Source organism: Salmo trutta, chromosome 4 (assembly GCF_901001165.1).
Source record: "Salmo trutta chromosome 4, fSalTru1.1, whole genome shotgun sequence".
Classification (NCBI taxonomy): Eukaryota; Metazoa; Chordata; class Actinopteri; order Salmoniformes; family Salmonidae; genus Salmo; species Salmo trutta.
In genome coordinates, this window is record NC_042960.1 from 51,579,839 (window position 1) to 51,607,423 (window position 27,585).

Sequence of the window (27,585 nt, forward strand, 5' to 3'; positions counted from 1 at the left end):
TACTTTATGCGTCTAAGTTTGTCTGTGACCTCTCCAGCTTGCTGTTAATAAAGATTGATTAATTTAAGATTGACTCCAAGTGTCCCTTGTGATAATTTCCACGACACTATCATACTCTGCTTCCACTGATTTCAACTTCTTCTATGACAACAATACTGTTGATCACTGTTTCTTCCACATCACTGTCATCAGAAGACTCTACAATGTCTGGTCAATTAAAATGTTTTTACCTAAATCAGGGGTTTCCTCATCGTCTGATTAATTTTCAGAGTCAGAGAGTCAGCATGGCACGATCGTCCTCCAGAATGTGGAGAGCAGTAGCAACACTTTTTCAGTTCATGATATTTTTCAAAAAAGCTGCAGTAGAAAGGATTATCTACACATACTACATTATCTACACTAGACGGCAGACCAATCTGAACTCATCTCTCAACATGTCCACCCCATCCATTATCTGAGCCAATCATGGCTAGCAGGAGAATTCCTGTCTTTTTCAATGGCTAAACCAACTAGGCTTGTAATTTAACAATTGTATTCATATTTACAGATGACAAACAAGTTTGCTATTATGGTAAAAGAAAGGTCACATGTTCCAGAATGGCATTTCGGCCCATAAAACGCATTTTGAGTTAAAAAAATTGTGTTTACGTTCAAATGCCCTTCCTGTGAAGTAGTGACGTGCGACATACAGTACATTTAGTTTCCTGAAACGAGTCACATTTGCAGAACATGTTCTAGATATAAATGTTCTCCCAGGTGACGATCACAAGAGGAAATATCCCTAGAGGAAGTCGTAGATGGCCCCTGCAGGACACTGCCGATATTTCTTAATCTCCTCAATACGCTGTATAGTGTCAGTGTCCAAAGGATCCTCAGCTGTCTTCCTCATCCAGACGCTGGAGCTGGGTCGGGGAGTTGGAGCGGAGGTTGATGAAGTGCCAGGGCAAAGAGCGAGGGTGCATCTGGGCGGAGCGTTGGCCACTGGTGAGAGGGGCTAGGGACGTGATGAACCAGGCCGGGGCTCAGTTCTGTCTCTGTTTTCAGATGTTTGAACTAGCCCTTTTTATTTAACCTTTATTTAACTAGGCAAGTCATTAAGATAACAACACAGGCACAGGATATTTCCCATTCAGAAATGAGCTGATTTCACATGTTCTAATTAGGTCTGCTGAGATAAGATCATGAACACACACAGATACTGTACAAAATGATTTAGCTGCATGACAATAGTACCTACACTGAGTATACCAAACATTAGAAATAACTTCCTAATATTGAGTTGCAGTTCTTGACACAAACCAGTGCGCCTGGCACCAACTACCATATCCTGTTCAAAGGCACTTCAATCTTTTGTCTTGCCCATTCACCCTCTGAATGGCACACACACAATCCATATCTCAATCGTCTCAAGGCTTAAAAATCCTTCTTTAACCTGTCTCCTCTCCATCATCTACACTGGATTTAACAAGTGATATCAATAGGGGATTATAGCTTCCACCTGGATTCACCTGGTCAGTCTATATCATGGAAAGAGCAGGAGTTCTTAATGTTTTGTATACTCAGTGTATAGTGTGTCTGTCTGATGATGTTTCACGTAAACGCAAAGCCAACCCAGTTGTCGGAGAATCGACAGCAGCCGCACTCCTCGTTACGTTCACCTTTTTCAGATTGCGAACATACCGGTCCTGAATCGTTCTCCATTTTTCTTTGATATCAGCATCGGTGTTCAAATTATGGCGATATCTCCCTCCAGCTGTAATCTTTTGTGTCTTCTCCGAATACAACTGCATCGAAGGATTGTAGAGGTCACACCTCCTTGCACAGACGCTCCTCAAAACTGGACAGACATAATTGCGCATAGCAAAAGTTGAAATAAAAACACACAAAAAAGGACGCTTGAAAGTAGAATAGCAAGAGCAGGGATGTAGCAGCACGTCCATCTCTTCCGTGTTTTTACCTGAAGGGATGTGATGTAGACACAGGGCGGGACTTCCGTTACAAATGTCACTCAATACTGCCCCTCAAGTCCTCGCAAGAAATTATACGGTGCGTTTCAATTTCCAGGTGGTAAAACACTGCTCTTTTTTGTGACAAAAGACAACATTGCAACACTGTGCTACATTCCATACCTTCTGTCTCCATAGTGTGTGAATTTATCTTTCGAGACTAATTGCATTGACTGTCCACACATCCAACCCTTACACACAAGAACACCCACACAACCACCCATAAATAAACACACACAAGCACATACACGCACACAGACTCACACACACACATACACACACACATTACACACACAATACATACACACACAAACACACACACTCACTCACACACACACAGTCAATGCTGCTGTTCTATTATATATAATTTGTTCAACTGTGCGACCAACACACTACCCACTTTCTACTTGTAAATACAGTCATACTTGACACATTCATATCTACACTGTATATCCCATTGTGTACATTTTGGCTACTACTTCTTCTATTACTTGTTATTTTTTTATCTGACTCTTTATTACGGATATTGATTATTGTACTACAATGTTGAGGGAGATAGCGCATAAGCATTTCTCGACACAAATAAAATGTCCACCAAACCAAACGGCTGGTCTTCTCTGTCTAGCCATCAGCAATAAAGCCTTTGAAAACAAAGTGGACTTTCTCTCAGATAGATTGCTGCCCTCTAACAGGTAATCCATTTGATAAACAATGCTGAGGCACACTGCAGATGGGGAAAGAAGACTGCTCTATTCTAGTGACTGGATCATTATAAGAAACTCTACATCTTGTCTCTAGTCTACTAGGTTGATTGAACATTGGATGTCTGTCCATGTCCTGAGGTCGTCGGGAAATGCCTTCAGAACCAGCGACTAGGGGCAACAGTGAGGGCTATTACCATCAAGTAGGCTGTGGAGGGGTGTAATCCCAGGGTGGTGGATGGGTGTAATCCCAGGGTGGTGAACGGCGTAATCCCAGGGTGGTGGATGGGTGTAATCCCAGGGTGGTGAAGGGCGTAATTCCAGGGTGGTGGATGGGTGTAATCCCAGGGTGGTGAAGGGCGTAATCCCAGGGTGGTGGATGGGTGTAATCCCAGGGTGGTGAAGGGCGTAATCCCAGGGTGGTGGATGCGTGTAATCCCAGGGTGGTGAAGGGCGTAATCCCAGGGTGGTGGATGGGTGTAATCCCATGACTCCAAAGGTTGAGTGTTTAATCCCAGTGGTAGACAGTACTTTTTATTTTTCTGTTTTAACCCTATCCAAAAATGTACCCCTTAATTTAACTATTCTGAATTAATGCCTGAATTTAATGTTTAAACCCTATCCAAAACCCTAACCCGTTATTTCAAAATTTGACATTTGGAGAAACAGACCAATGCTGAGCAGGAGTCCCATGTCCCAGGGTGTCCCATGACTCCGGATCTGAAGTTCTCGTGTTTAATCCCAGTGTTAGGATCCGAAGGTTGTGTGTTCAATCCCAGTTGTAGACAGTCATTTTAAATGTTTTTCTTTTAACCCTATCCCAAACCATAATCCTTAGCCATTCTGAATTAATGCCCAAACTTAATGTTTTAACCCTATTCCAAACCATAACCTAACCTAACCTAACCATAACCTAACCTAACCATAACCTAACCTAAGACAGGTCAGATGCAAGACCCTAAAGCCCAAATAGAGAAAAAATAGAAATATATAATATCTTATATATATCATATGTGGTTCCTATTGTTTTGACTGTTTCCATACATTTATGTTATGCGTAAATATGACAACTCAGAGTACTATCAAAGTGGCTTTTGACCCTACAACATGGCAGTGTTTTGTGACATGAGGTGAGTGTGTGTTTGAGGAGGAGAGAGCGAGGGAGGGAAGAAGAGTGTGTGTACGAGAGACAGAGAGAGAGAGAGAGAGAGAGAGAGAGAGAGAGAGAGAGAGAGAGAGAGAGAGAGAGAGAGAGCGAGAGAGAGAGAGAGAGAGGGAGGTGAGAGTGTTGTGTTTCACAGGTTTTTGCGGTGATGCACTGCTTTATTATTCAGCACAAGGGGCACTTCACCATCCGAATGGCTTCTCTTTGATATCGACAGCAGCTTGAGGGGGAGAGTGCACTCAAAAACAGGCGCGGGCCAATTTATTCTTCAAAAAAAAAATAGTGTACTTCTCTCGCAGCGGTGGCCGCACATGAGGCGAGCCAATCGCTTTGATGCTCCAACAGTGACACTCCACACAGTAATGAAATATGGTAATTACACACACATGAAAGCCATGCTACACAGACCAGGGGAAAAAAGGATAAAAACAAATATGACTTTATCCAAAGATACCCTCTGTAATTAATTATCCTTTTCATAAACATATATTTTATTCTATTAGGGACCTACAAAGCAGCGTGAACCATCATTTGACCCAGTGACGAATCAGGGTAAGAGGTCCACTGATTAAGAATGTCAAAAACAACACAGAGACAAACAGAACAGGGGGATTGTCCACAATGCTCTTCACTGTGCTGCTGCTGTTTCCTTTCTGTTTCTCAGTCAGTGCTAAACTGGCCACAGGAGAAATGATTGACAGGTCCTGTTGTGTTGGTCAAGGTACCCAAGGCAGTCCCCCAGCAGGGAATGCACCTGACACTGGACATTGGGATCTTCATGTTTTACCTTTATGTGCCAAATTCTGTCTGCTCTATTGATTGACAGATACATCTCTCACTTGTATACTTCACACATGCCTCTCAATAGAACCACATGATGCACTTAGCTTATATCGAGCTAGTTGGCCAAGGAGCATGGGAGGGAGTGGTGGGGAGGTGAAGGGGAGATAGAGAGAGGTGGAGAGGAAGAGACGGATAAAGAGTGAAAGAGAATGCAAGAGAATGGGTGGACAGGGCTATTTGTTGACCATCAGTGTTTGCTCTTGAGTCAGACAGCCAGAGCCAACCCCCTCATCTCTCTCTCTCACACACACACACACACACACACACACACACACACACACACACACACACACACACACACACACACACACACACACACACACACACACACACACACCTTAGCCTTCCTGCCCTGCTCCCTCCAGAGACAGAGCTGGAGGTCAGGGAGAAGGTGGAGGTCAAATGGGCCTTGATCCGTCCTGCTCAAACACTGCTAATAGGACACAGTGTGTGTGTGTGTGTGTGTGTGTGTGTGTGTGTGTGTGGTGGGGGGGGGGTCTGACCAGCTAACTGGGGCTAAATGCTCCATGAACAAACACACCCAGATGCACTGTGCTGATGTGCAAAAAGCACACACGCATACACTCTCACACATACGCATGCACACACACACCTTAAGGTCAAAGCACGGGGTGAGAATGTTAAATGCCCATCCTAAGGACAATAAATATTTTCCTATTTGTCACTAGTATCTGCAAAAAGCCTGAAATATTTAAGAGGGAAGGAGAACTGAACCATGTAGTTAGTTAGCCGATAAGAAAAGTTCTCGCTTAATTGAGTTGAGCTGATGATAAACTCTGGGCACCAGTGGACATGGTACAGACATGGCAGACAGACACAGAGGTCCAGACAGACAGATGGGGCCAGGGGCCAGCTAGCAGTGTCCTCAGAGTGTAGTGATAGGAGTTTTATTCCAGTGCTGAGCCTCTTTTATCACCCTCCTCCAACTGTATCCAGGTAACCCCAAGGCCAACTGGCTCTTAAAACAGGACAGTCAAGGTAACAGGTAATTGCAAAGGCGTCTCGTAAAATGGCCTGTTTGCCCAGAGCTGAACGAACACGGACTCCTCTATATGTCAACCTGGGACTCAGGGAGCCCACACAGCAAAGTGGACACTGCCGGATACTGTTCCTCGATAGTCGTATTGTACTGTCTCTTCCTCTCAATCTTTCTCCTTTCTCTTTACCTACATGTTTCTCCCTCTCTCTTATTTTCTCTGTCTGTCCTTCCATCTAGATCTCAGTTGTTCTGCCGTCTCATACCCCCCGGCTCTCGCTCTGTCATCCCCCCTTCTACCTCCTTTCTCTGTTTTCATTTGTTTTTATGAGTAACCTGGATCTCTGTTCAACGCCCAACTCCCGAACATCAGTCTTTTAATGTTTGATTCCAGGTGATAAGAGCATGGGAGATGAGCCAATAAGAGAGCAGGAGAGCAGGAGTTAATGTGGTCAAAGGGCAGAGGGTGGGGAGGGGACAGCAGACACACACCACTCACACACGCACACAAGCTGCACAACAAACTGCCTTTTGGGAGGCCTGGCTGCCCTGGCTTGGAGTCTCTGGACCAGGCCCAGTTCAGCACTCAAAGTGACAGAGGACTGAGAGGAAACTAGTCAAGAGCCAAAGTACTCCACCAGAACCACTGCATGGTGGGCCACACACATCCACATACAGTATGCATGAGTGTGAGAGAGAACACCCAACACAATCTACACTACCGTTCAAAGGTTTGGGGTCACTTAGAAATGTCCTTGTTGTTGAAAGGAAAGCACATTTTTTGTCCACTAAAATAACATAAAACAGCTTCATTAAATAGTACCCGCAAAACACCAGTCTCAACGTCAACAGTGAAGAGGCGACTCGAGGATACTGGACTTTTAGGCAGAGTTGCAAAGAAAAAGACATACAGTTGAAGTCGGAAGTTTACATACACTTAGGTTGGAGTCATTAAAACTCGTTTTTCAACCACTCCACAAATTTCTTGTTAAAAAAACTAGAGTTTTGGCAAGTCGGTTAGGACATCTACTTTGTGCATGACACAAGTAATTTTTCCAACAATTGTTTACAGACAGATTATTTCACTTATAATGCACTGTATCACAATTCCAGTGGGTCAGAAGTTAACATACACTAAGTTGACTGTGCCTTTAAACAGCTTGGAAATTTCCAGAAAATTATGTCATGGCTTTAGAACTTATGATAGGCTAATTGACATCATTTGAGTCAATTGGAGGTGTACCTGTGGATGTATTTCAAGGCCTACCTTCAAACTCAGTGCCTCTTTGCTTGACATCATGGGAAAATCAAATTAAATCAGCCAAGACCTCAGAAAAGAAATGCAGACCTCCACAAGTCTGGTTCATCCTTGGGAGCAACTTCCAAACGCCTGAAGGTACCACGTTCATCTATACAAACAATAGTACGCAAGTATAAACACGCAGCCGTCGTACCGCTCAGGAGGAGACGCGTTCTGTCTCCTAGAGATGAACATAGTTTGGTGCGAAAAGTGCAAATCAATCCCAGAACAACAGCAAAGGACCTTGTGAAGATGCTGGAGGAAACAGGTACAAAAGTATCTATATCCACAGTAAAACGAGTCCTATATCGACATAACCTGAAAGGCCGCTCAGCAAGGAAGAAGCCACTGCTCCAAAATCGCCATAAAAAAGCTAGACTACGGTTTGCAACGGCACATGGGGACAAAGATCATACTTTTTGGAGAAGTGTCCTCTGGTCTGATGAAACAAAAATAGGACTGTTTTTCCATAATGGCAAATGTTAATGTTAATGCTTGGTCGCAAAGGGGTCTTCCAAATGGACAATGACCCCAAGCATACTTCCAAAGCTGTGGCAAAATGGCTTAAGGACAACAAAGTCAAGGCGTGGCCATCACAAAGCCCTGATCTCAATCCTATAGAACATTTTTGGGCAAACACTTAAAAAGCGTTTGCGAGCAAGGAGGCCTACAAACCTGACTCAGTTACACCAGCTGTGTCAGGAGGAATGGGCCAAAATTCACCCAAATTATTGTGGGAAGCTTGTGGAAGGCTACCCGAAACCTTTGACCCAAATGAAACCATTTTAAAGGCAATGCTATCAAAGACTAATTGAGTGAGTGTAAACTTCTGACCCACTGGGAATGTGATGATCATTATAAAAGCTGAAATAAATCATTCTCTCTACTATTATTCTGACATTTCACATTCTTAAAATAAAGTGGTGATCCTAACTGACCTAAGACAAGGAATTTTTTACTAGGATTAAATGTCAGGAATTGTAAAAACTGAGTTTAAATGTATTTGGTTAAGGTGTATGTGAACTTTCGACTTCAACTGTATCTCAGACTGGCCAATAAAAATAAAAGATTAAGATGGGCAAAAGAACACAGACACTGTACAGAGGAACTCTGTCTAGAAGGCCAGCATCCCGGAGTCGCCTCTTCACTTTTGACATTGAGACTGGTGTTTTGTGGATACTGTTTAATGATGCTACCAGTTGAGGACTTGTGAGGCGTCTGTTTCTCAAACTAGACACACTAATGTACTTGTCCTCTTGCGCTGTTCTGTGAAGGGAGTAGTACACAGCGTTGTAAGAGATCTTCAGTTTCTTGGCAATTTTTCGCATGGAATAGCCTTCATTTCTCAGAACAAGAACAGACTGACGAGTTTCAGAAGAAAGTACTTTGTTTCTGGCTATTTTGAGCCTGTAATTGAGCCAACAAATGCTGATGCTCCAGATACTCAACTAGTCTAAAGAAGGCCAGTTTTAATGCTTCTTTAATCAGAAAAACAGTTTTCAGCTGTGCTAACATAATTGCAAAAGGCTTTTCTAATGATCAATTAGCCTTTTAAAATGATGGACTTGGATTAGCTAACACAACGTGCCATTGGAACACAGGAGTGATGATTGCTGATAATGGGCCTCCTCTGTACGCCTATGTAGATATTCCATAAAAAATCTGCCATTTCCAGCTAGAATAGTCATTTACAACATTAACAATGTCTACACCGTATTTCTGATCAATTTGATGTTATTTAATGGACACAAAATGTGCTTTTCTTTAAAAAACAAGGACATTTCTAAGTGACCCCAAACTTTTGAACGGTAGTGTACATCTATCTGCATTGTCTATCTGCATTGTCTATCTGCACAGCAGTAACTATTTATCTACAGTAACTACAGAATCTATATATCTATTACACATGCACTCACAGCCTGTAATACACACACACACACACACACACACACACACACACACACACACACACACACACACACACACACACACACACACACACACACACACACACACACACACACACACACACGCACACACTAGGCTGCACAGCACACTATTTACTGCAGGATCTGTCACACTCCATTTCCTCACCTTCAATAACTGCTTGTTTGTTTCCATCTGCAAACAAACAACAACAGAAGCAAAATGGCCGCCATTGACAACGATAACTTAACTCTCTCTCACTTACACACACACCCTCTCTCTCTCTATCTCTCTCTCGCCTCTCTCTCTCTCTCGCTTTCCCTCTCTCTTAGGGTTTCATCTGATTTGATCCCTCTGTGCTCGACATTATAAATTCATTGTGTGCTGCTTGTGGCTGGTGTATCTGATTGAAGTGATGGGCTGATTCCTCTTGCTTCCTCCCAGATGGAGGGTGCTATAGCAAATAGCCAAATGGGTCTGTTTAGATAACACTGACCTCTCCCTGCCGGGCCGCCCGCGCTGTAAGTGAGCGGTTTACGGGATTCTGCCGTCCCTAAGTGGAAGGGCAAAAAAGAAAAAGAGACAAATTGATCAATTCAGAGATGGAGAGAGAAAAAAAGATGTGGCCAATGGTTGTGAGCGTATTGTAACTCCCACCTGCCCCTCCATGTACAGAAGTGATAGTCATCATCAGGCTGAATAGCAGGAGGACACAAGGGCCTGCCTCTGCTGATCTGCATCCCACCAATTGGGTTACCCGGGAAACATACAGTAGGCTGAACGGGGGCCACTTGCGCTCTTCCTTGGAAATGGATATTCACGTCTTTGTTCCGTGTCATGATAGTATTTATAAAATGAATCCTGTTCAATTGTGTGCTCCTCTCAGTAGCCAGCGCTCCTGCGATTGCATCAGCCAACCTTCACATAGTTCAGGATTTAAACACTAATGTTGATCAAAGAAAATTAACCAAAGGAAGAGATGAATAAAGCTCTGTAGAAAAGATGCATAAATATATACTGATGAATTGACATTGAGAGAGACAGATTAAAAATGGGATATTATATTTCCTGTTGCTTAGCCTGATGAAACTGCCATTATCTCTCTCTCCAGCTGTAATGCTGTGACGCCTTCAGATGGCCCCTGTGTGTTCCAAGCTAAATGGCCTGACCTCTTAGTCTCACATATAAAGACACCATCAGCCTGTGTGTGTTTCCCCATCTCTATGGCCTTGTGCTTAAGTGCCCACTTTATGGGCCACATGAGGACACACACCCTGTTTTAATGTGCATTTTAAAATAATGATCTTTGGCGTTATGCAACTCCTTGCAAACACAGAGGCCTGTTTAAAAGTTATTGGGGGAGATATTATGGCTCATCTCTGAAAGCTGGGGTTGTAAAACATCATTGTAACTCCCTCATGTGACAAGAGGTTTTATAATCGCACCATTAAAAGCCATTGAGTGTGTGGGCCAAGTTGGGCTGGGTGAGCCACTTCAGGCCGCCTCTTCCTGGTTGTATGGCTGGATAGAGGTGGCATGCCTTACAGTGAGGAGTGGAGCTGCTCTAAGATAAAGACAATGTTGTTCTTTAATTAAAACAGCACATCTCTCGTCATTGATTCCAACGAGGGGAGGAGAGGAAACTGTGATACAGACACAAATAGACAGCCTGTTATAAACTGCTTAGTAGTGAGAAATACTGTACACAAGCCATCATATGAAGTAAAGGCCTGGCCAATACGTGTGTGCGTGGGTGCGTGTGAGCATTCTGGCGTATGCGTGTATGGGAGAAATAGAGAGAGACAGAGAGAGAACAGAGAGAGAACATTGCTCGTGTTTCTTGGCCCAAGCAAGTCTCTCCTTCTTATTGGTGTCCTTTAGAAGTGGATTCTTTGCAGAAATTGGACCACGAAGGTCTGATTCACACAGTCTTGTAACGTGCATTGTATACTGCTCAAAAAATAAAGGGAACACTTAAACAACACAATGTAACTCCAAGTCAATCACACTTCTGTGAAATCAAACTGTCCAGTTAGGAAGCAACACTGATTGACAATAAATTTCACATGCTGTTGTGCAAATGGAATAGACAACAGGTGGAAATTATAGGCAAGACACCCCCAATAAAGGACTGGTTCTGCAGGTGGAGACCACAGACCACTTCTCAGTTCCTATTCTTCCTGGCTGATATTTTGGTCACTTTTGAATGCTGGCGGTGCTTTCACTCTAGTGGTAACATGAGACGGAGTCTACAACCCACACAAGTGGCTCAGGTAGTGCAGCTCATCCAGGATGGCACATCAATGCGAGCTGTGGCAAGAAGGTTTGCGGTGTCTGTCAGCGTAGTGTCCAGAGCATGGAGGCGCTACCAGGAGACAGGCCAGTACATCAGGAGACGTGGAGGAGGCCGTAGGAGGGCAACAACCCAGCAGCAGGACAGCTACCTCCGCGTTTGTGCAAGGAGGAGCAGGAGGAGCACTGCCAGAGCCCTGCAAAATGACCTCCAGCAGGCCACAAATGTGCATGTGTCTGCTCAAACGGTCAGAAACAGACTCCATGAGGGTGGTATGACGGCCCGACGTCCACAGGTGGGGATTGTGCTTACAGCCCAACACCGTGCAGGACGTTTGGCATTTGCCAGAGAACACCAAGATTGGCAAATTCGCCACTGGTGCCCTGTGCTCTTCACAGATGAAAGCAGGTTCACACTGAGCACATGTGACAGACGTGACAGTCTGGAGACGCCGTGGAGAACATTCTGCTGCCTGCAACATCCTCCAGCATGACCGGTTTGGCAGTGGGTCAGTCATGATGTGGGGTGGCATTTCTTTGGGGGGCTGCAGAGCCCTCCATGTGCTCGCCAGATGTAGCCTGACTGCCATTAGGTACCGAGATGAGATCCTCAGACCCCTTGTGAGACCATATGCTGGTGCGGTTGGCCCTGGGTTCACATTTTTGACAGGTACTATATGACCATTTTATGAATTGTATATTTGAGTGATATTGTCACAAGGGTCGTATGAAGGGGACCAAGGCGCAGCGTGTAGAGTGCTCATTCTTACTTATTTATTTTAAGAGAACACTTAAACAAAGAAAAAACAAACGACAGCAAACCGTTCCGTAAGGTTCACAGACTATACGGAAAACAACCACCCACAAAACCCAAAGAAAAACAGGCTGTCTAAGTATGGCTTCCAATCAGAGACAACGAAAAACACCTGCCTCTGATTGGAAACCATACTCGGCCAAACATGGAAAATGAAACATAGAAATAGAAAACTAGAACCAAAATCCCCTAGAACCAAAACCCCCAAACCCCCCTGCCACGCCCTGACCATACTACTATGGCAAATGCCCCTTTTCACTGGTCAGGACGTGACAGTACCCCCCCCCCCCGAAGGTGCAGACCCCGACTGCACCTCAAATAAAAAAAACACAAAAACAACCGCAAACCTAAAAGGGAGGGAAGGGAGGGTGGCCACCGTCTACGACGGTTCCTGCTACACCCTAGCCCTTCCGCCAATCCTCTAGCTACAGAGGTGGCTCTGGTTCCGGGCGTAGGCCCTGTTCTGCGCTGCCGACCCCCGCAGAAGGGTCTTGGCTGCAGACCACCGCTGAAGGCTCTGGGTTGCAGACCACCGCTGAAGGCTCTGGGCTGCAGATCACCGCAGAAGGCTCTTGGCTGCAAACCGTCGCTGAAGACTGAGGGCTGCAGACCATCGAGAAGGCCCCGGGCTGAAAGGCGTTGCTGGAGGCCCCGGGCTGAGAGGCGTCGCTGGAGGCCCCGGGCTGAGAGGCGTCGCTGGAGGCCCCGGGCTGAGAGGCGTCGCTGGAGGTTCCGGGCTGAGGAGCGTCGCTGGAGGCTCCGGGCTGAGGAGCGTCGCTGGAGGCTCCGGGCTGAGGAGCTTCGCTCGAGGCTCCAGGCTGAGGAGCGTCGCTGGAGGCTCCAGGCTGAAGAGCGTCACTGGAGGCTCCAGGCTGAGAGGCATCACTAGAGGCTCCGGACTGAAGAGAGTCTCTGTAGGTTCCAGACTGGGGACCTTCGCTGCAGGCTCTGTGCCATGGATCATCACTACTGGTTCCGCGTCATGGATAATCACTGGAAGCTTTGTGCCATGGATCCTCACTGGAGGCTCCGGGCCATGGATTATCACTGGAGGCTTCGTGCCTTGCATCATCCCTACAGGCTCCGGGCCATGGATCATCACAGGAGGCTTCGTGCCATGGATTAACACTACAGGCTCCGGGCAATGGATCATCACTGGAGGCTTCGTGCCATGGATTATCTCTTGAGATGTCGGACCATTGACCATCACTAGAGGCTTCCTACGGGGCGCTGGAACTGGTCTCACCAGACTGGAGAGATGCACTGCGGACCGCGTGCTCAAAGCAGGCACCGGCCTTGCCGGGCTATGGAGGCGCACTGGAGGTCTGCTACATGGGACTGGCATGGGAAGCGCCAGGCTAGTAACACGCACCTTCTGGTGAGTGCGGGGAGCAGGAACAGGACGTACTGGGCTATGGTGGCGCACTGGAGGAGGAGTGCGCGGAGCAGGCACAGGACGTACTGGGCTATGGTGGCGCACTGGTGGAAGAGTACGCGGAGCAGGCACAGGGTACACTGGGTCTTGGAGACGCACTGGAGGTCTGGAGCACACGGCCTGCACAACCCGTCCTGGCTGGATGGTCACTGTAGCCCGGCATGGGCGGAGCGCTGGCACAGGGCAAACTGGGCTGTGCTGGGGAATGAGGGCTGCCATGCGTAGAGCAGGTGCAGGATAAACTGGGCCGAGGAGACACACTGGCGGCCAGATGCGCTGAGCAGGCACACTCCTTCCTGGCTGAGTGCCAACTCTAGCACGGCAACGCTGCGGAGCCCGTACCGACCACACCGGACTGTGCGTGCGGATGGGCGAGATAGTGCTCATCACCCCGTAATGCATCACCCCGTAATGCATCGCTCGCCCCCTCTGCACGCCTGCTCAGTCATGCCCTCTCCGCCAGTACCTCCCTCCGGATTCTCACGTCAAGCTCCGTGCTTGACTCCATTTTTGGCTCCGGTTTGCTCCATGGCTCTCTCCTGTACGCCCGGGAAGTTAAGTCAGGGCACCTCCTGACCTAGCCAAAATCCCCGTATGCCCCCCGCCAAAAAACATTTTTGGGGCTGCCTCTCAGTCTTGCCTTTCGGTGCATATAACGCCTCGTAGTATCATCGCTCCTCTTTCGCTGCTTGGATCTCCTCCCTCGGACGATGATACTCCCCAGCCTGCCTCCATGGTCCTTTACCATCCAGAATCTCTTCCCAAGTCCATTCCTTCAGATACCTCTGCTGCTCCTTACCATGCTGCTTGGTCTTCTTTTGGTGGGTGGTTCTGTCACAAGGGTCATATGAAGGGGACCAAGGCGCAGCGTGTAGTGCTCATTCTTACTTACGAAAAACACCTGCCTCTGATTGGAAACCATACTCGGCCAAACATGGAAAATGAAACATAGAAATAGAAAACTAGAACCAAAATCCCCTAGAACCAAAACACACAAAACAAACCCCCCTGCCACGCCCTAACCATACTACTATGGCAAATGCCCCTTTTCACTGGTCAGGACGTGACAGATATAATAGGATTTTGCAAAACCGGCCCCACGTCCGCCGAGATGAATGGCTTTGACCACTGAAGTTTTGCTTCACTACACGCTCCACTGCTTGAATTGGTATAAGGCTAGCCAGAAACCACAAGTGTTTATCCAGCTAATGAAAATGCACCCGTGAAAGAAAATTCAAGGAACATATAGTTAGTTACATGTCATTTACGGCATGCATGATCATGAGCAAAGTCATCATAGCCTATCATTTTACTTCCCCTGTGAGAACCATGAGCACGGGCTGACTTGGCTTTGCTGTACTGCAGCCGAAGCCTGCCAGCAGCCTACCTTCCAAAGGTTGTACAGTGTGTCAGTAGTTGCTAGGAGTGGTGGTAGGAGTCAGGCGCAGAGAGCAGAGGTAAGGAACTGTGTGTTTATTCCATAAAACACAACAGTATCGACGCCAACACAACCGGCATGAAAAATGCAAAGTGCCCAGAACAACAGGTACACAGCATGCATAAAAAATAACAATAGTCGATCGCCAGCACATCCAAATACAAAACACAACCTGACGCTAAATAATCCCGCACAAACCTGGGCGGGCTAAACAGGCTTAAATAACCAAAAATCAAAAGAACCAAATGAGGAACAGGTGCAAACAATAAGACATACCAAACGAAAAGGAAAAAGGGATCAGCGGCGGCTAGTAGGCCGGTGACGACGACCGCCGAGCGCCGCACGAGCAGGCAGGGGAGCCACCTTCGGTGGGATTTGTGACAGTACCCCCCTCCTGACGCGCGGCTCCCGCAGCGCGCCGCCACCGACCTCGAGGGCGACCCGGAGGACGAGGCGCAGGGCAATCCCCATGAAGGCGGTGGAACTCCCTCAGTAGTGAAGGGTCCAAAATGTCCTTCCTGGGTACCCAGCACCTCTCCTCCGCGTTGTACCCCTCCCAGTCGACGAGGTACTGTAGGCCCCCCCCCCCCGAAGTCTGGAGTCCAGAATGGCGCCTATCTTATACGCCGGGGACCCCCCAATGTCCAACGGGGGTGGAGGAACCTCCGGCACCTCACCTTCCTGCATGGGACCAGCCACCACCGGCCTGAGGAGAGACACATGAAACGAGGGGTTAATACGGTAGTACGATGGAAGTTGTAACCGGTAACACACCTCGTTTATCCTCCTCAGGACTTTAAACGGCCCTACACACTGCGGGCCCAGCTTCCGGCAGGGCAAGCGGAGGGGCAGGTTTCTAGCCGAGAGCCAGACTCGATCCCCTGGTGCAAACACAGGGGTCTCACTGCGGTGCTGGTCAGCGCTCTTCTTCTGCCGTCCACTCGCCTTTGTGAGTGCGTCTTGGACAGCTCTCCAAGTGTCCTTCGAGCGCTGCACCCAATCCTCCACCGCAGGAGCCTCGGTCTGGCTCTGGTGCCATGGAGCCAGGACCGGCTGGTAGCCCAACACGCACTGGAACGGTGACATGTTGGTTGATGAGTGACGTAGAGAATTTTGGGCTATTTCTGCCCATGGAATGTATCTCGCCCATTCCCTGGGCCGGTCCTGGCAATACGTCCTTAGAAACCTACCCACCTCTTGGTTCACTCTCTCCACCTGCCCATTACTGTTGGGGTGGAAACCCAAGGTCAGGTTGACCGAGACCCCCAAACGTTCCATGAACGCCCTCCAAACTCTGGACGTGAACTGGGGACCCCGATCAGAAACAATGTCCTCGGGCACCCCGTAGTGCCGGAAGACATGGGTAAACAGGGCCTCCGCAGTCTGCAGAGCCGTAGGGAGACCGGGCAACGGGATGAGACGACAGGACTTCGAGAACCGATCCAGAACGACCAGGATAGTGGTATTCCCCTGAGATACGGGAAGGTCAGTGAGATACGGGAAGGTCAGTGAAGTCCACTGACAAGTGTGACCACGGCTGCTGTGGAACGGGGAGGGGGTGTAATTTCCCTCTAGGCAGGTGTCGAGGAGCCTTGCTCTGAGCGCACACCGAGCAGGAGGAAACATAAAACCGCACGTCCTTACCCAAGGTGGGCCACCAGTACTTCCCCCTCAGGTTCCGCACTGTCCTCTCGATCCCAGGGTGACCCGAAGAGGGGAGATTATGGGCCCATCGAATCAATCAATCACGGAGACCAAGCGGCACGCACTGAACACCTGCCGGACACTGCGATGGTGCAGGTTCCAACCGTAACGCCCGCTCGATCTCCGCGTCCAACTCCCATACCACCGGAGCTACCAAGCATGACGCTGGAAGGATGGGAGCCGGATCGATGGCCCTCTCCTCGGTGTCATATAGGCGGGACAGTGCGTCGGCCTTCTTGTTCTGTGAACCTGGCCGATAAGAGATTGTGAACCGGAAACGGGTAAAGAACATGGCCCACCTGGCCTGACGCGGATTCAGTCTCCTAGCTGCCCGGATGTACTCGAGATTACGGTGGTCAGTCCAGATGAGGAAAGGGTGCTTAGCCCCCTCAAGCCAATGTCTCCACACCTTCAGAGCCTTGACCACAGCTAACAACTCCCGGTCCCCCACGTCATAGTTCTGCTCCGCCGGCCCGAGCTTCCTAGAAAAGAAAGCGCACGGGTGGAGTTTGAGTGGCGTGCCCGAGCGCTGTGATAGCACGGCCCCCACCCCAGTCTCGGACGCGTCCACCTCCACTATGAATGCCAAAGAGGGATCCGGATGAGCCAGCACTGGAGCGTCGGTAAACAGCTCCTTCAGGCGACTGAACGCTCTGTTCGCCTCTGCTGACCAGCGCAAGCGTGCCGGAACCCCCTTCAGCAGTGAGGTAATGGGAGCAGCAACTTGACCAAAGCCCCGGATAAACCTCCGTTAGTAATTGGCAAACCCTAAAAACCGCTGCACCTCCTTTACCCTGGTCGGAGTCGGCCAATTACGCACGGCTTTAACGTGGTCATCCTCCATCACCACCCCCAAGGTGGAAATGCGATACCCCAGGAAGGAAACGGCTCATTTGAAAAACTCACATTTCTCAGCCTTAACGTACAGGTCATTCTCCAGCAGTCGCCCAAGCACCTTGCGCACCAGGGAGACATGCGCGGCGCGGGTGGCGGAATAGATCAGGATGTCGTCAATATACACCACCACCCCCTGCCCGTGCAGGTCCCTGAGAATCTCGTCAACAAAGGATTGAAAGACGGCTGGAGCATTTTTTAACCCATACGGCATGATGAGGTACTCATAGTGGCCCGATGTGGTACTGAATGCGGTTTTCCACTCGTCTCCTCCCCGGATACGCACCAGATTGTAAGCGCTCCTGAGGTCCAGTTTTGTGAAAAAACGCGCGCCGTGAAATGATTCCACCGCCGTAGCGATGAGAGGTAGCGGGTAACTGAACCCTACTGTGATGGAATTTAGACCTCGATAATCAATGCACGGACGCAACCCTCCATCATTTTTCTTCATGAAAAAGAAACTCGAGGAGACGGTGACATGGAGGGCCGAATGTACCCCTGTCTCAGAGATTCCGTGACATATGTCTCCATAGCCAACGTCTCCTCCTGTGACAATGGGTACACGTGACTCCTGGGAAGTGTAGCGTTTACCTGGAGATTTATCACGCAATCCCCTCATCGATGAGGTGGTAATCGGGTCGCCCTCTTTTTACAGAAGGCGATAGCCAAATCGGCATATTCTGAGGGAATGCGCACAGTGGAAACCTGGTCTGGACTCTCCACCCTCGTCGCACCGATGGAAACTCCCTTACACCTGCCTGAGCACTCCTCTGACCACCCTCTGAGAGCCCCCTGTCTCCACGAAATATTGGGATTGTGATTGGCCAGCCAGGGAATCCCCAGCACCACCGGAAACGCAGGAGAATCAATGAGGAAGAGACTAATCCGTTCCCCATGATCCCCCTGAGTTACCATGTCCAGTGGCACCGTGGCCTCCCTGACCAGTCCTGACCCTAATGGTCGGCTATCTAAGGAGTGCACGGGGAAAGGTTGGTCCAACGACACCAGGGGAATCCCTAGCCTTAACGCGAGCCCACGATCCATAAAGTTTCCAGCTGCGCCTGAATCGACTAGCGCCTTATGCTGCAAAGAGGGAGAAAACAAGGGGAAAGTTACTAAAACGAACATATGACCAACAGGGAGCTCTGGGTGAGGTTGGTGCTTACTCACCTGAGATGAACGAGGAGTGCTCCGCCTGCCATCCCAATTCCCAGAGGAGCTCCCCCAGCACCGGTCGGTAGTGTGTCCTCTCCGACCACACTGGGTACAAGAGGAGCCTCCTCCTCCGGTTCCCCTGGACACGGCCCCCCCTAGCTCCATAGGGATGGGAGCTGGAGGACCTGGAGGTGGAACCAACAGGGCCCTGTCTGGACGCCCGCGCGCAGCCAGCAGGTTGTCGAGACGAATGGACATGTCTATTAGTTCATCTAGTGAGAGGGTAGTGTCCCGACAGGCTAGCTCACGGCGGACGTCCTCCTGGAGGCTACACCGATAGTGGTCCATCAGGGCCTTGTCGTTCCACCCCGCTCCAGCAGCCAAGGTCCGGAACTCCAGAGCAAAGTCCTGTGCGCTCCTCGTCTCCTGCCACAGGTAGAACAGCCGTTCACCCGCCGCCCGGCCCTCTGCTGGGTGGTCGAACACGGCCCGGAAACGGCGGGTGAACTCGGGGTAGTGATCCCTTGCCGAGTCTGGGCCATACCACACTGCATTGGCCCACTCCAGGGCACGTCCCGTTAAGCAGGAGACGAGGACGCTCACGCTCTCCTCTCCCGAGGGAGTCGGACGAACGGTAGCCAGGTACAACTCCAACTGCAGCAGGAACCCCTGGCACCCAGCCACCGCCCCATCGTACTCCCTGGGGAGAGCCAGGCGCAAGGCTCCGGGTCCGGACGTCGGTGGAGGGGTAGATGGTGGAGGGGGAATTGGTGCTGGGGATACGGTAGGGAGGCCACTCCTCTCCCATCGGTCCATCCTCTCCATCATCTGGTCCATCGCTGAGCCGATTCGGTGGAGGATGGTGGTATGATGGAGGACCCGTTCCTCCATCGTGCGGAGAGGAGGGGAGGCTGCTCCTGCTGACTCCATAGCTGGTGCGGGATTCTGTCAGCAGTTGCTAGGAGTGGTGGTAGGAGTCAGGCGCAGAGAGCAGAGGTAAGGAACTGTGTGTTTATTCCATAAAACACAACACTATCGACGCCAACACAACCGCCGTGAAAAATGCAAAGTGCCCAGAACAACAGGTACACAGCATGCATAAAAAATAATAATAGTCGATCGCCAGCACATCCAAATACAAAACACAACCTGGCGCTAAATAATCCCGCACAAACCTGGGCGGGCTAAACAGGCTTAAATAACCAAAAATCAAAAGAACCAAATGAGGAACAGGTGCAAACAATAAGACATACCAAACGAAAAGGAAAAAGGGATCAGCGGCGGCTAGTAGGCCGGTGACGACGACCGCCGAGCGCCGCCCGAGCAGGCAGGGGAGCCACCTTCGGTGGGATTCGTGACACCGTGTCCATTACAATGTAGAAAAACACATTAGCTATCTTTCAATAGTTATCCATATTACCAGAGCTTAATCTTAATCTTTCTAAGTATTTCTATGGTGGATTCGGGGCCGCAATTTAAGGAAGATGCCAAAACTTTGGAGATAACAATAGATGGCGAAGTCAAAGATAGGGAAGGGGTTTCCATCTGTGGTGATGTTTTCCCTAAATCACATCATTATGACCAATCCAGCTGGCTAATCTTTTGAATATGTGTGTAGTAAAAAAAAACAGCAACAACAGATAAGCTAACTAGATAAGGTTAGCATGCTAGCTAGTTACACTGACTGCTGTCAGTGCCCTATTAGCTGATGTTTATCAACTCCTTGTGGAAATTCCCACACCCAATTTGTGAATATGTGTCACAAGCGTCGTTAAGGACAGACCAAGGCGCAGCGGGTAGAGGGCTCATTCTTCTTTATTTATTTTAAGAGAACACTTAAACAAAGAAAAAACAAACGATAGCAAACAGTTCCGTAAGGTTCACAGACTATAACGGAAAATAACCACCCACAAAACCCAAAGGAAAACAGGCTGCCTAAGTATGGCTTCCAATCAGAGACAACGAAAGACACCTGCCTCTGATTGGAAACCACACTCGGCCAAACCTGGAAAACGAAACATAGAAAATGAAAACTAGAACCAAAATCCCCTAGAACAGAAAACCCCAAAACACACGAAACAAACACCCCCTGCCACGCCCTGACCATACTACAATGACAAAAGACCCCTTTACTGGTCAGGACGTGACAATATGTATAAGTAGCCTTAGTCATTCTTCGGAGGTGAAGCCTAAACATGCATTTCCTCTCAAGGACAGGAAATTATAATGAACAAAAAATATAAACGCAACATGTAAGGTGTTGGTCTCATGTTTCATGAGCTGAAATAAATGATACAAGACATTTTCCATATGCACAAAAAGCTTATTTCTCTCAGATTTTGTGCACAAATTTGTTTACAACCCTATTAGGGAGCTTGCAATTTGCATGCTGACTGCAGGAATGTCCACCACAGCTGTTGTCAGAAAATGTAATGTTAATTTCTTTACCATAAGCTGCCTCCAATGTCATTTTAGATAATTTGGCAGTACGTCCAACTGGCCTCACAACCGCAGACCATGTGTAACCAGACCAGCCCAGGAACTCCACATCCGGCTTCTTCACCTGCGGGATAGTCTGAAACGAGTCACCCAGACAGTTTATGAAACTGTGGGTTTGCAAAATCAAAATATTTCTGCACAAACTGTCAGAACCATCTCAGGGAAGCTCATATACGTGCCCGTCGTCCTCACCAGGATCTTGTCCTGAATGCAGTTTGGCGTTGTAACCGACTTCAGTGCGCAAATGCTCACCTTCGATGGCCACTGACGCTGGATAAGTGTGCTCTTAACGGATGAATCCCGGTTTAAACTGTACCGGACAGATTGCAGATTATATGACGTTGTGAACAGAGTGCCCCATGGTGGTGGTGAGGTTATGTTATGGGCAGGCATAAGCTACGGACAATGAACACAATTCCATTTTGTTGATGCAATTTGAATGCACAGAGATACCGTGACGAGATCCTGAGGCCCATTGTCGTGTCATTCATCTGCCGCCATCACCTCATGTTTCAGCATGATAATGCACGGCCCCATGTCGCAATGATCTGTACACAATTACTGGAAGCTGAAAATGTCCCAGTTCTTCCATGGCCTGCATACTCATCAGACATGTCACCCATTGAGGATATTTAGGACGCTTTGGATCGACGTGTACGACAACATGTTCCAGTTCCATCCAATATCCAGCAATTTAGCACAGCCATTGAAGAGGAATTGGACAACATTCCACAGGCCACAATCAACAGCCTGATCACCTCTATGCAAAGGAGATGTGTTGCTCTGCATGAGGCAAAAGGTGGTCACACCAGATACTGATTGGTTTTCTGATCCACGCCCCTACCTTTTTTATTAAGGTATCTGTTGACCAACAGATGCATATTTGTATTCCCAGTCATGTGAAATCCATAGATTAGGACCTAATTAATTTCTTTATATGAACTGTAACTCAGTAAAATCTTTGAAACTGTTGCATGTTGCGTTTATATTTATGTTTGGTGTATATGCAGAGCACTAAGCGTGCTGTCTCTGACCAACTCTCTCATTATCTCTCTCAGAAAGATCTTCTTGACCCTAACCAGTCAGGCTTCCAGGCAGCTCATTCAACTGAGACCGCTCTCTTCTGTGTCGCAGAGGCTCTCCTCTCTGACAAAGCTGACTCTCCCTCCTCTGTTCTCATCTTCCTTGATCTATCTACTGCCATCGACACCGTGAACCATCAAATTCTCCTCTCCACCACTTGCACCACTTGCTATCTCTTACTGGCTCGGTTCTAGGCCCTCTCCTCTTCTCTTTTTACACCAAGTCACTCAGCTCTGTCATATCCTCACATGGTCTCTCCTATCATTGCTATGCAGATGACACTCAACTACTCTTCTCCTTCCCCCTTCTGACACCCAAGGGGTGACACGCATCTCTGCGTGCTTGGCAGACATCTCAGCTTGGATGTTGGCCCACCACCTCAAGCCCAACAAAACGGAATGCATCTTCCTCCCAGGGAAGCTCTGCCCGCTCCAAGACCTCTCCATGTCGGTTGACAACTCCACTGTGTCCCCCTCCCAGAGTGCAAAGAACCTTGGCGTGACCCTGGACAATACCCTGTCGTTCTCTGCAAACATCAAAGCAGTGACTCACTCCTGCAGGTTCATGCTCTTCAACATCTGTAGAGTATGACCTTTCCTCACAAAGGAAGTGGTGCCGGTCCTAATCCAGGCACTTATGATCTCCCGTCTAGACTACTGCAATTCTCTGTTGGCTGGGCTCCCCGCTTGTGCCATCAAAACCCTGCAACTTATCCAGAATGCCGCAGCCCACCTGATGTTCAACCTTCCTAAGTTCTCCCATGTCACTCCACTCCTCTGCACATTCCACTGGCATCCAGTCAAAGCACAGATCATCTTCAAGACCCTGGTGCTTGCCTACGGAGCAGCAAGGGGAACTGCCTCTCCTTACCTTCAAGCCATGCTCAAACCCTACATCCCAACCCAAGCACACTGTTCCGCTACCTCTGATCTGTTGGCCCTCCCACCCCTACAGGAGGGCAGCTCCCGCTCAGCCCAGTCAAAGCTCTTCTCTGTCCTGGCACCCCAATGGTGGAACAAGCTTCCCCCTAGATGATAGTGCTTGCTAGGTGGTCAACAGCACCCTCAGCACCCCTACTTCCATCGGCTATGCAGTAACATCGCTCAAACATATTTCTCAGGGAGATACTGGTGGAGACTGATTGAGTCTGTTTTCAAGGGAACCTGAGGCTGCACAAGTTGTGGTTGTGCAAACCCCAACACTGAAAGAAAGGTAACAAATGCTGTATAACATTTTTTGTCATGATTTGTGATTCAATAATTATTTCGTTAGTAATCTACCAAAATAGTTAGCTATGTTTGCCTGCTCAAGACATTGCCTGCCTATATTCAGCATTGATTCCTACCTAGTGTGAGCTACCCACCAGAACGACTGAATATCCAGTGTGGTCAGTCAAGTAAACAATGGCTCACCTGCGTGACATATTGGTAGACTATGGGCCATCAAGTAATAGGATGGTTTCATTAGCATGACACATGTTACACTTACCTATTATGCCTCGTTCAAAACAACAGGGAACTGGGAACTCGGAATTCTCAGACTTCAGAAACCTCAAGACAACTTGGAACTTGAAAAAAAAACGATTAAAAATCGTGACGTCAATGATTTTTAGGTCGGAAAGTCAGAGCTCTAGAAAGATGTCAGAGTTTCCGACTTGGAATTCCAAGTTGGATGACGGTTCAAAAGAAAATCCCAGTTGGAGCTAGTTTTTTACAAGTTCCCAGTTGTCTTGAACACACTGAAGTTGGAAGTCTGAGATTTCAGAGTTCCCAGTTGTTTTGAGCTCTGCATTTTCCACTGTTTATCCGGCTTCTGGATTGGTCATGAACAGACTTTTTCCTCGCTTCTTTTTCTCTTTTGGGGTCGAGTTGATTCATATCCAAGAACCCGAGAATGATGCTTGTTTCTTTTTTCCCTGCTACAAGGACAGTTTATCTGCAAACAAGTTAGATAGCTTGTTGGCTTCTTCTGCTCTGTGTTTGTTTCTGGCTGCTGTAATGTTAGCAAGTGGCTTTCATTTCTGCTCCAGGTCATGGCAGCAGGGTCATTTGAGTAGGCAGGATTTAATGCAAAGTCACACATTGCCCAGCCCAAAGCTGCTCAAGGAAAAACCTTCTTGTTTTTTATCATTCAAAGTGAAAACACTACACAAGTAGGGCGATATAGGGTCGCCCACGACCTGCAGAATACTGCTTCAAGATGAATGCACTAATTGTAAGTCACTCCGGATGAGTGTCTGCTAAATTACTAAAATAAATACAGTATATTAAAAAATGGGTGTGGGACTACTAATGCATGATAGTGTGAGTTTAGTTAAGCAGAATCAGTAGTCTGAATTGTCTCATATTCAACTAGTTGGTGTAGATGTGGATCAGACCAGCTACCGCTGGTTTTAGATAAATAATTCAGCGCTCTCGGTGTTGAGTTTCCCGTGTGCTGTGGTTTCATCAGACCGCCCTCAAGCATCTGTAATGACAGATACTTGGCAGAACGTCTTCAATACGGTTTAGTGCAAAACGCAAAGCAAACCAGACTCTTTGCATAGTACAATGTTCTATCTAGACTAAAATATGTCAAGCGTCAAAAACGTATAATAACCAAAATCTCTTGAAAAGTAATCCTGCACAATTGCAAAACGGCTGATAAAAGTTTGTAACAAGTGATGATAACGGACAACATTTTTGTGGACAATTATTTCTGAACTAAATTCCACAGTCACTAGGAGAGGGTATGAAGATTAATTACCTTGATTGAGCCCATGGTAGCTAATTACAAACACTCCGTTTTGTAAGGAACCATCTACCTACCAAGGTAGAAATATCATTAACGACGTCCCAGAAATGAAAAGGTAATGGACGCGTTCCTCTGCCAAAGCCTTGCTGACGCATACCAGGTCTTGCAACGCCTGGATAGGTATTTTAAGTATCAGCTAACCACAGTTTATTTTAAAGCAATCTGGTGCCCAACGGCACAGTCGATGAAGTGGCATGCAACCAATGGTTGATGCGTTCAACGACTAAGCAGCAGACGCGATTTAAATCAGACCACCGTTTGACAGAATGATTTGACGAAAATATGTATAAATATAAAATAATGTACAATATTGCAATTTTCCGAATTAAGCAGAAAATTGACCAACCAAATACACGAATAATAATAATAATTATTATAATAATAATAATGTAATATTGTATTTTTGTAGTATATTTGACTATTTGTTTAAACACCCTCTCAAACTGATGCCGGACACCAGATGTTTTCATCAGCAAACGAGGCCTGTTTGAGTCTAACCTTTATACCAGAGGGCTCGAACCAAGTGAGAAAATCCATAACAAAATGCATTTTAATTTAAAAATAGGGACTATATATCAGAGGTGTTTTGGAAAGGGGTGGAAGGGGGTGGAGGGGGGGTGGTGGATAAAGACAGAATGTCATTTAAGATTCAAGATTTCCATTTGGCCATCTGAAAAGACAACGCAATTGTCCTCCTGGTCACCTCTCGGCTCTAGAATTCGATAGAATGCAAATGTTGGAGGTCTATAGGGCTCGGTGTGGGTAATCCATTGATTTGAGATGAATACAGTGGCTACTCGCGACCCTTCACAGTTATTAGGACTAATAGAAAAACATAAAATAAAGAAAAAGGAGCAGGAATCTGCACAAAAGCTCCAAATAGCCAGGTCCTCCAAAGACCTCTCTGAGAGTTTGGCTTGCAATTTGCATTCCTTTACGCGACAACTTGTAATCCCCTCCTCAGCATGCCAAGAAACACACAACAGATTTATTGTCCCAGTCAACAAATCGTTTAGGTCACCCAAACCTATTACTGGCTAATGCATCGAGAGCCCCTGCACTCCCCTCTGGTCTCATCACACGAACCAGTGGTTTCCAAACACCGGTCTGAGCCCCGCAGAGCCCAGCAGCTCCATAGCTTTGTTGGACCCTGATCTATTCACGCCAAATACACTTCTGCAGCTTCAACACCTTCCCAGCGCGGCCTGGGAGACTGCTACAAAACCCAGAGACCACACTCTATTCTCTGCCAACAATGCAACACTAGTTTGGTGAAAAAGATACAAACACATACGTATAGAAAATACCACATATGTTCTCCTATTTATATTCTAACACAAATTAAAAAGTCCTTGCAGAAATTATATAAATCAATGAGCCTAATGATGATGCAAATAGGCCATATAAATCCTATATATATATAAATATTTATATATATATTTGAATGTATGTGTGTGGTGGAATAGGCTGATTGTAACATTTAGTCATTTTCGTTAGTAATGTGTGCATTTTCATTGTTCGTGTGGCGAAATGTCTAAATGTCATATATATACAGTACCAGTCAAAAGTTTGTACCCACCTACTCATTCAAGGGATTTTCTTTATTTTAGCTATTTTCTACATTATACAATAATAGTGAAGACATCAAAACTATCAAATAACACATATGGAATCATGTATTAACCAAAAAAGTGTTAAACAAATCAAAACATTTAATATTTTAGATTTTTCAAAGTAGCCACACTTTGCCTTGATGACAGCTTTGCACATTCCTGGCAACCAGCTTCACCTGGAATGTTTTTCCAACGGTCTTGAAAAAGTTCCCACATATGCTGAGCACTTGTTGGCAGATTTTCCTTCACTCCGTGGTCCAACTCATCCCAAAACTTGTCAATTGGGTAGGGTTGAGTTAATTTGGAGGCTAGCTCATCTGATACAGCACTCCGTCACTCTCCTTCTTGGTCAAATAGCCCTTACACAGCCTGCAGGTGTGTTGGGTCATTGTCCTGTTGAAAAACAAATGATAGTCCCACTAAGCGCAAACCAGATGGGATGGCGTATCTCTGCAGAATGCTGTGGTAGCCATGCTGGTTAAGTGTGCCTTGAATTATAAATAAATCACTGACAGTGTCACCAGCAAAGCACCCCGACACCATCATACCTCCTCCTCCATGTTTCACGGTGGGACACACACATCATCCGTTCACCTACTCTGCGTCTCATAAAGACACGGCGGTTGGAAGCTAAAGTCTCAAATTTGGACTCATCAGACCAAAGGGCAGATTTCCACCGATCGAATGTCCATTCTTGGCCCAAGCAAGTCTCTTTTTATTATTGGTGTCCTTTTGAAGTGTTTTCTTCGCAGCAATTTGACCATGAAGGCCTGATTCACGCCGTCTCCTCTGAACAGTTGATGTTGAGATGTATCTGTTTCTTGAACTCCGTGAAGCATATTTATTTGGGCTGCAATTTCTGAGGCTGGTAACTCTAATGATCTTATCCTCTGCAGTAGAGGTAACTCTGGGTCTTCCTTTCCTGTG